Source organism: Eubalaena glacialis, chromosome 4 (assembly GCF_028564815.1).
Source record: "Eubalaena glacialis isolate mEubGla1 chromosome 4, mEubGla1.1.hap2.+ XY, whole genome shotgun sequence".
Classification (NCBI taxonomy): Eukaryota; Metazoa; Chordata; class Mammalia; order Artiodactyla; family Balaenidae; genus Eubalaena; species Eubalaena glacialis.
The window spans coordinates 43625446-43638114 of record NC_083719.1 but is presented as its reverse complement, the minus strand read 5'-3'; the positions used below and the strand labels follow the sequence as shown (position 1 = coordinate 43638114).

Genomic DNA, 12669 nt, shown 5'->3' with positions numbered 1-12669 from the left:
ATCAGGGTAGAAGAAGGTAACACAAAATTTGGCATCAGTAATGGTTTTTCTCTTATTCTCCTCCCTGAACTATTTGGAACACTGGGGGCCTTGAAGGTGACCACTGGCCTAGAGTGAATGAGCATCCTCCCCAGGGCTGCAGGGCAGTGCATCAGAGAACCCCTAGCGGGCAGCACTCAGGCCCAGATCTCAGTGAGACTCTCAGCTGCAGGGCAGGCACCTAGGGGCACCATCTCCTGCTTCTCACATAAAGATTAGTGCACATGCAAAGATAAGGAACATTTTCCAAGCAGTAATAAGGTCTTGAATACAAAAAAGCAGCAAACCAGAGCATTCCAGCAAGAAAATAAGACCAGACTGGTGTGTCCAAAGGAATACAAGCCAGGTTTCACCAAGTTTTTATTGAGAACAAACTGGATGCTTTTATGAGAATCCTAGTGTATAATAATCATAAATGGATAATAATTACATTTAACATTTGGTCCTTATTCCATATGTGGATTCAGTCATTCTCTGTCATTTTGTCGTTTTCATGAAATCTGTTCATGAAAGTTATATAAGCATCCTGTGTTTATTACAGAGAACGACCTGGAATGGTTGTCTTCTCCCTGCTTATGGAAGTGACAGGTCTGGCGACACTAGCTGAATAGATGTCAGGGCATTTTTTCTTCATCACATCCCACATTCACCAATTTTAACTCTATTCAGAGAATTCCTCTTATGGTCCTGACCAGTGTGAAAAGTAAATGATCAGCCACTTCAAATATTGTGTGAATTTTCTTAAATAAGGAGACAAATCTTTAGACTGCCTTGGGGAAAGTTTCAAGCTGTATAATCTCTGACACAGATTGGTTCTCCTCCCTCTAATACCTGAAAGTATTCTAGAACCCAGCAATGTTTGGGCCCTCACTTTAATTGCCTACGATTCAGATGTGAACTGGTGCTCCCCCAGTCTCAGATGTCTGCGTAAATTCACGAGTTCCACATCTGTGAAAACTCCAGGCCTTCCTTTGATTTCTGCTGATTCTCGGAGTCGCTGACACCCTCACGGTACCTCCTGCCTCTGGCTTCTGGGTCCAGGTGTGCTGTCTCTGCATCAGCCTCTCTCAACCCAGGAGTAATACTCAGCCCCTTGCCATTTTACACCAAAAAATTCACTCTCTAAGCATTTCATGAGTAATACATTGTACTGAAGTTTTGGGACTCATGGGTGAGAGTGCGTGGGTAGGTACGTCATGTCGCATTACTCAAGGCCTCACTAGGTCCTAGTAGCTCTCTTTCCTATTTCCCTCCATCCCTCATTGTCCCTGGAAGCTCCATGATCTGCTCCCTCTGTTAGCCAAACTAACCCAGGTCCTCTTAGCTCCTCCCTCTACCCTTCCAGCAAAGACCCACAGAACAAAGTGTCCTCTATTTAACAAGACCCAGGCTCCTTAGAAGAAAGCTAGAAATATAAATAACAACAACAGCAACACCAGTTCATCTGCATGTATTTACTAGTGGATTGAGATGAAGTCTGAGTCTCTGCCTCCATCGAAAGGCAGCACAATGTTTTAGAAAAGGAGCTGAATTTAGAGTCTGCCCCTTGGTGTTAGAGCCAGCAGCACCCTTCACTAGCCATGTGGAAAAGCCAGCGATCCATTTCAAGCCTCAGTTCATCATCTGAAGAATGAAGATGTTACTAATGTTTTGAATCATTATGCTGATCCGAGGAAATAGTTTATGCAGTGTACTCTGAAACATTAGAGCAGTGGTGCCCAGAACATTTTCAGCTTTCCCAGACTGAGGAGTGCTGCTGGCATTTAGGGATACTGGGTGTCCTGCATTGTGGGGAGATTCTATATAACACAGAACTACTGCATTACCATAGCATGCCCATGGAGAAACACTGTATCTGAGCACAGTGTGAAGGAAAAGTATGTGACCTCTGAACTTCTGCCTTTCACACAAAATGCACATGGATTGATACATAGTGCGATGATTCTTTAAAAAGATTTTCCTCATTCTGGGTTATTTTAGCCCAATCTCTGTTCTAAGGTGATAGTTTCTCTGGTACCCAATGATACCGCCAACATTTTAATTACAATCTTGAGCTTTCTTCTATAAGGAGTGCTTCCACTTAAGATGTCTTTGTTTAATCTTTCAGTTTAAACTACATTATACCCTCCAGAAGACAAAAAGAAGGAGGAAAAATTATGGAATAGAGGACAGGGGAATTTTCCACATGGTGAATGTACAAGGAAGCGGGTGATGCATGCATTGATCAGCTATTGATGCCAAGTAGTTGTCTTCTTTTGTGTGTGTAATAGTCAGGGTAGTCCATGGCACTATACAAAAAAGATCATGAACATTAAAGCTGATGGCAGGATTGTATGTATGATGTTCACAAACAAAAAGGAATTTAAATCATCTGTTCTCAATGACTGCTAATCATACTACACAGAAAAATACAATATTAAAATATTTCATCCTCAATGAATTAATCTTCCTTAGAAAATCTGATTGTTACAGGTAAAATATAGCATTTAGAACTTTCATTTAAAAATACAAATTTTATAAAAATTTTTAGAATTTTTTGAATGGGAATTATAAAAATCAAATAGGAATGATAAAGAAAATTCTACTTTCAGGTAAAGTGTGTCAAAGTTTTATGAAAAATATTCTTTATTGTGAAAATAATGAAAGGAAAGGATACCTGAATTTCTCTAAAACTGCTAGTTCTAGTTATGCAATTGTCATTTTGGTAGTATTAACAAGAAAACACATTTACAATTTAACTGCAGTCATCTGTCAAATAGGATAGTCTAAATGTTGCATGTGCATTAGGTTGAACACTACTTATGTATATTTTAAAATATAGGGTTCTTTCATTTAATCTTTTGATAATTTGGACTACACACTTAAGTCTTATTATAATACTCTATAACGATTTGGAAACATTTTCCTTAACTTCTGGCCCTAAAATCCATTCGAATGCCTTTATCAATAGTCACTGTAAGCAAATGAAATTAGTATTTTTTGGCCTTAATATGAAGTTCAAAACTTAATATATTTGAAAGTGTGATGAAGTGATACCATCTTTCCATTTGTTTATATGGTCTGAAATCACAGTTCTACACAGTGGACAGTTTTCTCTCTTCACAAAATATATGTTGACAGATGAGAATTGGCTTTTGAAATTCAGCCTGACATATTGAACAAACATCATCCACATCTGAACACTGTCTCTTACTGGCAGCCACTTCGTAGCTTGGTAGTGTAAAAAATATTGGCAAATATTAACAAATTGAAGGAGAAAAACCATATGATCATCTCAATAGATGCAGAGAAAGCTTTCGACAAAATTCAGCACCCATTTATGATAAAAACCCTCCAGAAAGTAGGCATAGAGAGAACTAACCTCAACATGTTAAAGGCCATATATGACAAACCCACAGCCAACATCATCCTCAATGGTGAAAACCTGAAACCATTTCCACTAAGATCAGGAACAAGACAGGGTTGCCTGTTCTCACCACTATTATTCAACATAGTTTTGGAAGTCTTAGCCACAACAGAGAAGAAAAAGAAATAAAAGGAATCCAAATTGGAAAAGAAGAAGTAAAGCTGTCACTGTTTGCAGATGACATGACACTATACATAGAGAATCCTGAAGATGCTACCAGAAAACTACTAGAGCTAACCAATGAATTTGGTAAAGTAGCAGGATACAAAATTAATGCACAGAAATCCCTTGCATTCCAATACACTAATGATGAAAAATCTGAAAGTGAAATTAAGAAAACACTCCCATTTGCCATTGCAACAAAAAGAATAAAATACCTAGGAATAAACCTACCTAAGGAGACAAAAGACCTGTAGGCAGAAAATTATAAGACACTGCTGAAAGAAATTAAAGATGATACCAACAGATGGAGAGATATACCATGTTCTTGGATTGGAAGAATCAACATTGTGAAAATGACTATACTACCCAAAGCAATCTACATATTCAATGCAATCCCTATCAAATTACCAATGGCATTTTTTACAGAACTAGAACAGAAAATTTCACAATTTGTATGGAAACACAAAAGACTCCGAATAGCCAAAGCAATCTTGAGAAAGAAAAACGGAGCTGGAGGAATCAGACTCCCTCACTTCAGACTATACTACAAAGCTACAGTAATCAAGACAGTATGGTACTGGCACAAAAACAGGAATATAGGTCAATGGAACAGGATAGAAAGCCCAAAGATAAATCCATGCATCTATGGTCAACTAATCTATGACAAAGGAGGCAAGGATATACAATGGAGAAAAGACAGTCTCTTCAACAAGTGGTGCTGGGAAAACTGGACAGCTACATGTAAAAGAATGAAATTAGAACACTCCCTCACACCATACACAAGAGTAAACTCAAAATGGATTAAAGACCTAAATGTAAGGCCAGGCACTATAAAACTCTTAGAGAAAAACATAGGCAGAACACTCTATGACATAAATCACAGCAAGATCCTTTCTGACCCACCTCCTAGAGATATGGACATAAAAACAAAAATAAACAAATGGGACCTAATGAAACTTAAAAGCTTTTGCACAGCAAAGGAAACCGTAAACAAGACAAAAAGACAACCCTCAGAATGGGAGAAAATATTTGCAAATGAAGCAACTGACAAAGGATTAATCTCCAAAATTTACAAGCAGCTAATGCAGCTCAATATCAAAAAAAACAAACAACCCAATCAAAAAATGGTCAGTAGACCTAAATAGACATTTCTCCAAAGAAGACATACAGATGGGCAAGAAGCACATGAAAAGCTGCTCAACATCACTAATTATTAGAGACATGCAAATCAAAACTACAATGAGGTATCACCTCACACCAGTTAGAATGGGCATCATTAGAAAATCTACAAACAACAAATGCTGGAGCGAGTGTGGAGAAAAAGGAACCCTCTTGCACTGTTGGTGGGAATGTAAATTGATACAGCCACCATGGAGAACAGTATGGAGGTTCCTTAAAAAACTAAAAATAGAATTACCATTTGACCCAGCAATCCCACTACTGGGCATATATCCAGAGAAAACCGTAATTCAAAAATACACATGCACCCCAATGTTCATTGCAGCACTATTTACAATAGCCAGGTCATGGAAGCAACCTAAATGTCCATGAACAGATGAATGGATAAAGTAGATGTGGCACATATATACAATGGAATATTACTCAGCCATAAAAAGGAACGAAATTGGGTCATTTGTTGAGACGTGGATGGATCTAAAGACTGTCATACAGTGTGAAGTAAGTCAGAAAGAGAAAAACAAATGTCTTATATTAACGCATATATGTGGAACCTAGAAAAATAATACAGATGAACCGGTTTGCAGGGCAGAAATAGAGACACAGATGGAGAGAACAAACGTATGGACACCAAGGGGGGGGGAAGTGGCGGGGGAGGGGGTGGTGGTGGGATGAATTGGGGGATTGGGATTGACATGTGTACACTAATATGTATAAAATGGATAACTAATAAGAACCTGCTGTATAAAATAATAAAATAAAATTCAAAAATTCAAAAAAAATATTGGCAAAACCCTGTCTGAAAGTTTTTAGGTTTGCAAAAATGTCTAGAACTTTTAGTATGAGGTAGAGTAAAGCCAGCAATATCCCAAGAATCCATCTAGTTACATTACCAAACTCCCCATAGCTTATAAGGTAACGAAACCAAACTGGTATGGGAACAAAAGTTTGGTAATACTGACATAATTCTTCTAAAATCATATACCAGTAACCCTTGGATTTAAAAGGCATGATTTATCACAGGATATTGAATATAGTTCCCTGTGCTATACACGGAAAAGAATATTAAAAAAGAATGTCTATATGTGTATAACTGAGTCACTTTGCTGTACATCAGAGATGGGCACAGCATTGTAAATCAACTATACTTAAATTTTAAAAATTAGGGGGCTTCCCTGGTGGCGCAGTGGTTGAGAATCTGCCTGCTAATGCAGGGGACACGGGTTCGGGCCCTGGTCTGGGAAGATCCCACATGTCGCGGAGCAACTCGGCCCGTGAGCCACAATTACTGAGCCTGCGCGTCTGGAGCCTGTGCTCCGCAACAAGAGACGCCGCGATAGTGAAGAGGCCCGTGTACCGCGATGAAGAGTGGCCCCCACTTGCCGCAACTGGAGAGGGCCCTTGCATAGAAACGAAGACCCAACACAGCCAAGAATAAAAATTAAAAAAAAAAAAAAAAAAAATTTTAAAAATTAAAAAAATTAAATCAAATGAAAGGCATGATGAAAGAAGGCACCAGTAAAATAGGCATTTTAAGCCCATGAAGATGAATTTCAGAATGAAGTCTGTAATTCCAGCAATTGAAGTACTTCCCAGAAGCTCGAATGGGGTCTAGAGCAGGCTTTTTAAAAATTAAGCTGTAATAAAGTGACTGAGAATAAAAGGTGTAATATGAAAGAATGGAAGATCCTGCTATGAATACCAGTAACCAAGCACACTGAATCTCTGAGCACCTTTCTCTTAGAAAAACCTGATTTAAAATGCTTTTGGTTGCATGTATAAAAGTTGTAAGTAGCCCAATTCCAAGAGCAACTCCTGTTGTATGCTGTATAACAAGTTTGACACACAGAATCAAAATTAATAGAAGACTTTTTTGCAACCCCTTGAAGAGATATCGGAATTCTGAGAAGGAGCTACTACCATGATCTCCAGACTCCGTGTCAGTATCATCAGGCTGCCTTGCTTCATGGTGGAGGTGACTCTGTAGCGACTATGTACACGTTCCTGGGTACAGCTCTGGACACCTGACCTTATATTTCTGGAGCTTGGGTTTCCAGCACATTCTTTAGGTATGGAGTTCATCTGGATATGAACATCTCCAGAATCAAAACAGGAGGCTTCTCCTATCAATCTTGTTTGGACACATGGGAGGCTGAGGCATCCTCACTGCCTGCAGCTCCTAAAGGACTGTGCAGTTGACAACCGTTGGCTTGCATGACCCTTGAATACTTTTCTGTGATCCAGATTTCTTTGCTTCAGGGCTCTGTCTCCTCTCATGACACTGAGTGGACCGAGGCCCAGGTATCGACTGCAGGAACAGCGGGAGATGCCACCTCGAGGCCTTCAGTCAGGGCCATCACCTTCAAACCCCATGACCAACAACTCCAGCCCTGCTTGACAGCCCAAATAGTTGTCTTTCCAATGTCAGTATAACCCAGTATAAATAACTGTTGAGCTAAAGGAAGTACAAATTTCAAGTACCTTTCCCATCCCTCTCCCTCAGGTTTTGATAAGCAAGGTAGACATAAATAGGGCCCAGACCCCCAGACGCCCAGGAGCAACACAATTCTGATCCCATGGCTCTCCTGCCCCTGGTGTTATTGAGAGGCCTAACATTTATAGACGAGACTCCTGATTTGCTGTTCTGGTCCCCCACCTGCACTCCGCCTGTATCCTCAGGCATAGACTTGTGGCTGCTACTCCTACCATGGAGGTGGTCCACATGAGGTAGGGCAGGGAGGATGGGCATATATTGCCCTTGGGTCAAAATCTAGATGAAAATTTGCATTCCTCTCACTGACTCTGCATTCCGAGGATTTAATGAGCTGTTTTGAAAGATGCTTGATGAAGTGATATTTTCACATAGATGTTTTACTATTTATATAAGGAGAAAAAAAAAACTGGCCTCTGTGGGCTTCAAGAGGAACATGCTTCAAACGACGGTGGGAGGGCCTAGCTGGCTGGGAAGATACAGGATCTGTAAGCCAGTTGTGATTCTATCTCCAGTCAACAGGGTGAACCACAAGTTTTGTTCTTCGATCACATCTCTGATTACTTTGACAGTGTCACTTCTCCCTCTGAAATCTTCAGTGACTCTGTATGCTGATAGAAATATTCCAATTTCCTTAGCCTTTAATCCAATCTTTCCCTGATTTGAGTCCAACCCGCTTCTCTAGTCTTCTGTCTTTTAGCTCACTTCACAAATCTTACACCTCAGGTCCTTTCAAAAACAAAAAATAAATAAACAAAAGAACTTGTCCTTCCCTGAAAACAGGCTCTCCAGCTAGTTCAGCTGCTAATTAATGAGCAGTATGACCCTGGCTAATCATTAACATCTCCAAGTCCCAGCAGCCTAGCTTGTAAAATCCGGGGGCAAGGCCTGGGCTGATGAATTTGTCACAAGTTGCCCAGGTGGATCTAACACACATCAAAGTTTGTGAACATCTGGACCTAAGATCTCCTCCACTCTGATTTTCGCACGCATTAACCATGCACTGCAATTCTCTGCCTCTGTGTGTTTGCCTAATAAAGTACCTTTTCCTGGAATGTTTCGCTTTCCCTCTAATTAACCCCAGTACACCTGTGTGTACATGTACGTGCACACACACACACGCACACACACACTCACACAGTCAAGGTCCCTCAGGATGAAGTCCAACACCACCCCCTCCAAAAAGTCTTGCCTGCGGGCTAAGCTTGCCTTCCTGTGCTCATTCCTCAAACACCTCTACTACAGTCAGTCTTAGTTCTCAGTGGGTTTTGTTTAACGTACCACTGGTGGACTGTAAACTTCCTGAGCATAAATATTCCTTCCTGTTCATTCCTCATATTCCGTATTATTCATGGGAATAGCTCACGAGAGTAGGTTGAATTGAGTTAAATTGACCTGACATGAATCCATTGAGAGACATCTTAGTGAAGGTGACTTGGAGGGTCTTGGGAAGATTGCTGGTTAGGGGGGAGGTCGTGTGTCTCTCTGGCTATCGTGAAAACTTGACCAGTCACACATTCCCTGTCTCCATCCACACGTGATTGTGGACTCAAAGTAATAAGAAAAGCGCAGCTGTTTTTTGTCAAAATCAGATGATTTTTATATCTGTAATCTTGCAGCCAGAGCGGTTGAGCCGATATATTTAATGACTCACTCTATACAGACGAAAGTTTGTTCTTGAGAAATGAGGAGGGGGAACCATTAATCTTTTCTAAAATAAACAGAGTTGTAATGACTCTTTAATCTGAAGAGTAGAGATCCTGAGCTGGAACGCAGCACCCAAGGACCCGCCAAATTCCGTGAGAGTGAGGAGCGCCCAGATGATAAATGATTGTGGGATTCTTTTCCTTGTGGTCTCTGAGGGACGTTCACAGTATCACCAGATTTTAAAGGTGCTTTATCAAAGTAACTGCCCCAGCTTCGTGAGAAAGAAAAGCTTGTCATCATCTAAGGTCTTTGGGGGACTTGCTTTTCTAAGCTTGCTGCTAAGCTTTGGGGTGCCCACTGGGTCAGCATTTTGCTTTGGGTTGCCTACCCCTGTGTCATATCCGTGCCCCTCCTACCCCAGCACTCCCATCCACAAGTCCCTGCTTCTCCCCGAGGCATGGGGGAGAGAGGCTCTGTCCTCTGCTTTCCTAGTACTCACTTATTCCCTAATCCCTGAAATCTGGCCAACGTCCCCCTCGAGGTCATGAAGCACTGGCTTTCTTTGCCGCCAGCCAGGCTGAGCAGTCTCTTTCTGACATCCTGCTTGACTTCTCAAGGGCATGTCAGACTTCTGGACTCCCTTTGCTGCCTTGGCTTCCAACCTGATTCGCCTCTGCTTCTCTTCTCTAACTTTCTCTGATGCCTCTTTCTTGCCTGTCACTTAAATATTGGCATCCCCACACTTCTTTCTCAGGCCAGCCTCTTTTCTCCCTCTACATTCTCCTTCTTTCTTTCTTTTTTTAATTGAAATATAGTTGATTTACAATATTGTGTTAGTTTCAGGTGTACAGCATAGTTATTCAGTATTTTTGCAGATTATATTCCATTAAGGTTATTACAAGATAATGGGTATAATTCCCTGTGCTGTATAGTATATCCTTGTTGCTTATCTATTTTATATATAGTAGTTTGTATCTGTTAATCACATACCCCTGATTTGTCCCTCCAGCCTTCTCTCCCCGCTTTGGTAACCACAAATTTGTTTTCTATATCTGTGAGTCTGTTTCTGTTTTGTACGTACATTCATTTGTATTATTTTTTAGATTCCACATATAAGTGATAACATACAGTATTTGTCTTTCTCTGTCTGACTTATTTCACTAAGCATAATGCCCTCTAGGTCCATTCACTTTGCTGCAAATGGCAATATTTCATTCTTTTTTATGGCTGAGCAATATTCCATTGTGTGTGTGTGTGTGTGTGTGTGTACGTGCACGTGCACGCATGTGTGTCACATCTTCTTAATGGAATCATCTGTTGATGGGCACTTAGGTTGTTTCCATGTTTTGGCTATTGTAAATAGTGCTGCTATGAACATTGGGGCACATGTATCTTTTTGAATAAGAGTTATTGCTGGGTCATATGGTAGTTCTATTTTTAGTTTTTTGAGGAATCTCTATGCTGTTTTCCATGCACCAATTTGCATTCCCACCAATGGTGTAGGAGGGTTCCCTTTTCCCCAAACACCTCCAATATTTGTTGTTTGTAGATTTTTCTGATGATGACGATTCTAACAGGTGTGAGGTGATACCTCATTGTGGGTTTGATGTGCATTTCTCTAATAATTGGCGATGTTGAACATTTTTCATGTGCCTGTTAGCCATTTGTATGTCTTCTTTAGATAAAATATCTATTCAAGATAATGTCATTTATTTTCACAGAACCTCGATGCCAAGGGTTCTCAAGCCTCAACCCTCTCCCAAGCTACAGGCTCATTTTTTGAATGCCCTGATGGACATCATTTGGACATTCTATTGGTATTTCACACTGACCATTTCCAAATCGAATGGATTATCTCTGATCCACTCCCACCCACCTACCCCTCTTCAAATAGTCTCCAGTGCATATTTTCCATTTTCTCTATTTCCTATAGTAGCACCACAGTCATCCCAGTCACCTTGTACTCTAAACCCTGGAACATGTGTGACTCCCAACCTCTTTTCCATTCCTTTCTCTGACATGTCACTATTTACCAAATTCTTAGAGTTCAGTCCTATAGATTCTGTATCTGAATTGTTTCTAATAAGACTCTTTTCCTTTCCATGTCCACAGCTATAATTCAAGCTATGGATTATGTTTGTCTCACAGTAGCCTATTCCTGGCGATCCTACTTCAAATGCTGTTCAAGTTAAAAAAACCCTTGACACCAAGACTCAGGGGAGCTTCCCTGGTTGGCAACCTTTCACGTGTGTTGTCATACATAATTACTGGGAAATGAAGTGCATCCCCATGCAACTCCACTGGGAGGGGAGAACTGGAAGCTTGTACATGGTTTCTCCTGGACTTCTTCCCATGCACCTTTCTCTATGCTGATTTTAATCTGTATCCTTTCACTTTAATAAACCATAACTGTGAGCATCTGAGGGTAGTCTTGGGCATCTCCAGTACAACACATCATTCACAGTCTTCAGAACTTTAACTTATAAATTGCTAGTGACTACTTCACAACTGGTTACAACCCACCAGCAAGTCCTAACACACGGGTTGTACTTTGTGAGGGGAGAGACTATGTCTTTCTATCTTTTCATCCCCTAATGATTCCATGAACACAAAGCATCCTTCTTATTTTGATTTTGCCTCCATGTAAGTCTGTCTCTAAAAAAAAAAAAAAATGAACTGATTTTAGGGACTTTCAAGAAGTCTGGTCCCTGATTTAGGGATGTCTCCTGATAAATCAGGAAGATGACTTCTGATTATGACTTGGGTTACCGTAAAGCTTGTCACAGGGAGAAAATTCTCTGGAACAGGCCAAAGAAAGCTTTCCTGACCATATGATGGCTATATATTTTATTTAATTAATTTTTTTACATTCTTGAGTCTCATGCAAACTAATGTTTATTTTTATTGATGTGGATAACTCTAATCACCTGATCACCAGGCACTGCCAATAATGAGATTCTGAGTCCTTGAGGGAGGGGTGGACCCTCACATGAAGCCACCTAATTGAGGGCCTGTAATGTGAGGACTTGTCTGGCTCCAGTGGGCCCTTCCTTAGACTACAGCACCACTATTTCCATCTCTGTTATATCTCTCAATTTCTGTATAACTCATGTCTCTTTCAGAAATAAGATGTAATCTTGAAACAAGTGAGTTGTGCTTCATGGTTCTGGTCTCCACGTTCAGATGACTCTGAAAGAATTGTACTTATTTATTCAACAAATCTGGTTTACCCCAGATCTCTACAGCTGGATAAAAAGACAATATGAGAGTTTTTCCTTGTAATATTGTACCTGGCCAACTATTCGCCTGGTACTAGAAAATTGATCTTTTTCTAACTCTAGCAATTCTGTGTCTTCCAGGGATTGCTTCTCAAACTTTAACGTACATATGAGTCACTTGGAGATCTTTGTTAAAATTCAGGTTCTGATTCAGCAGGTTTGGGCTGGAGCATGAGATTTTGCATTTTTAAAAGTCCTCAAGTGATGCTAGTACTGCTGGTGAAGCACATTTTGAGTGCATGGCATAAAGCAAGGCTCTGGGGAACAAACATAGGTAGACCAGGTGGTCACTTACACACTGGGATTGAAGGGGCAGAAATTAAGATTCTCAGTCCTCTGCAAAGTATCCATCCCACAACCTGTCGTTCTACCATCATGGTTTTATGCCTTTGTCCCTATGAAATTTTTCTGGTCCCAGGAATCCTATGTTAAAATGTAAATTCTCTTTGATGAAAACATACCTTAAATCC

General features: G+C 40.4%; 1 pseudogene; it reads right to left on the bottom strand.

Annotated features, from left to right (window-relative positions):
• Nucleotides 1-3043: 3043 nt before the first annotated feature.
• LOC133089702 (E3 ubiquitin-protein ligase RNFT1-like) lies at nt 3044-7014 on the bottom strand (annotated as a pseudogene).
• Between the last annotated feature and the right edge of the window lie 5655 nt (nt 7015-12669).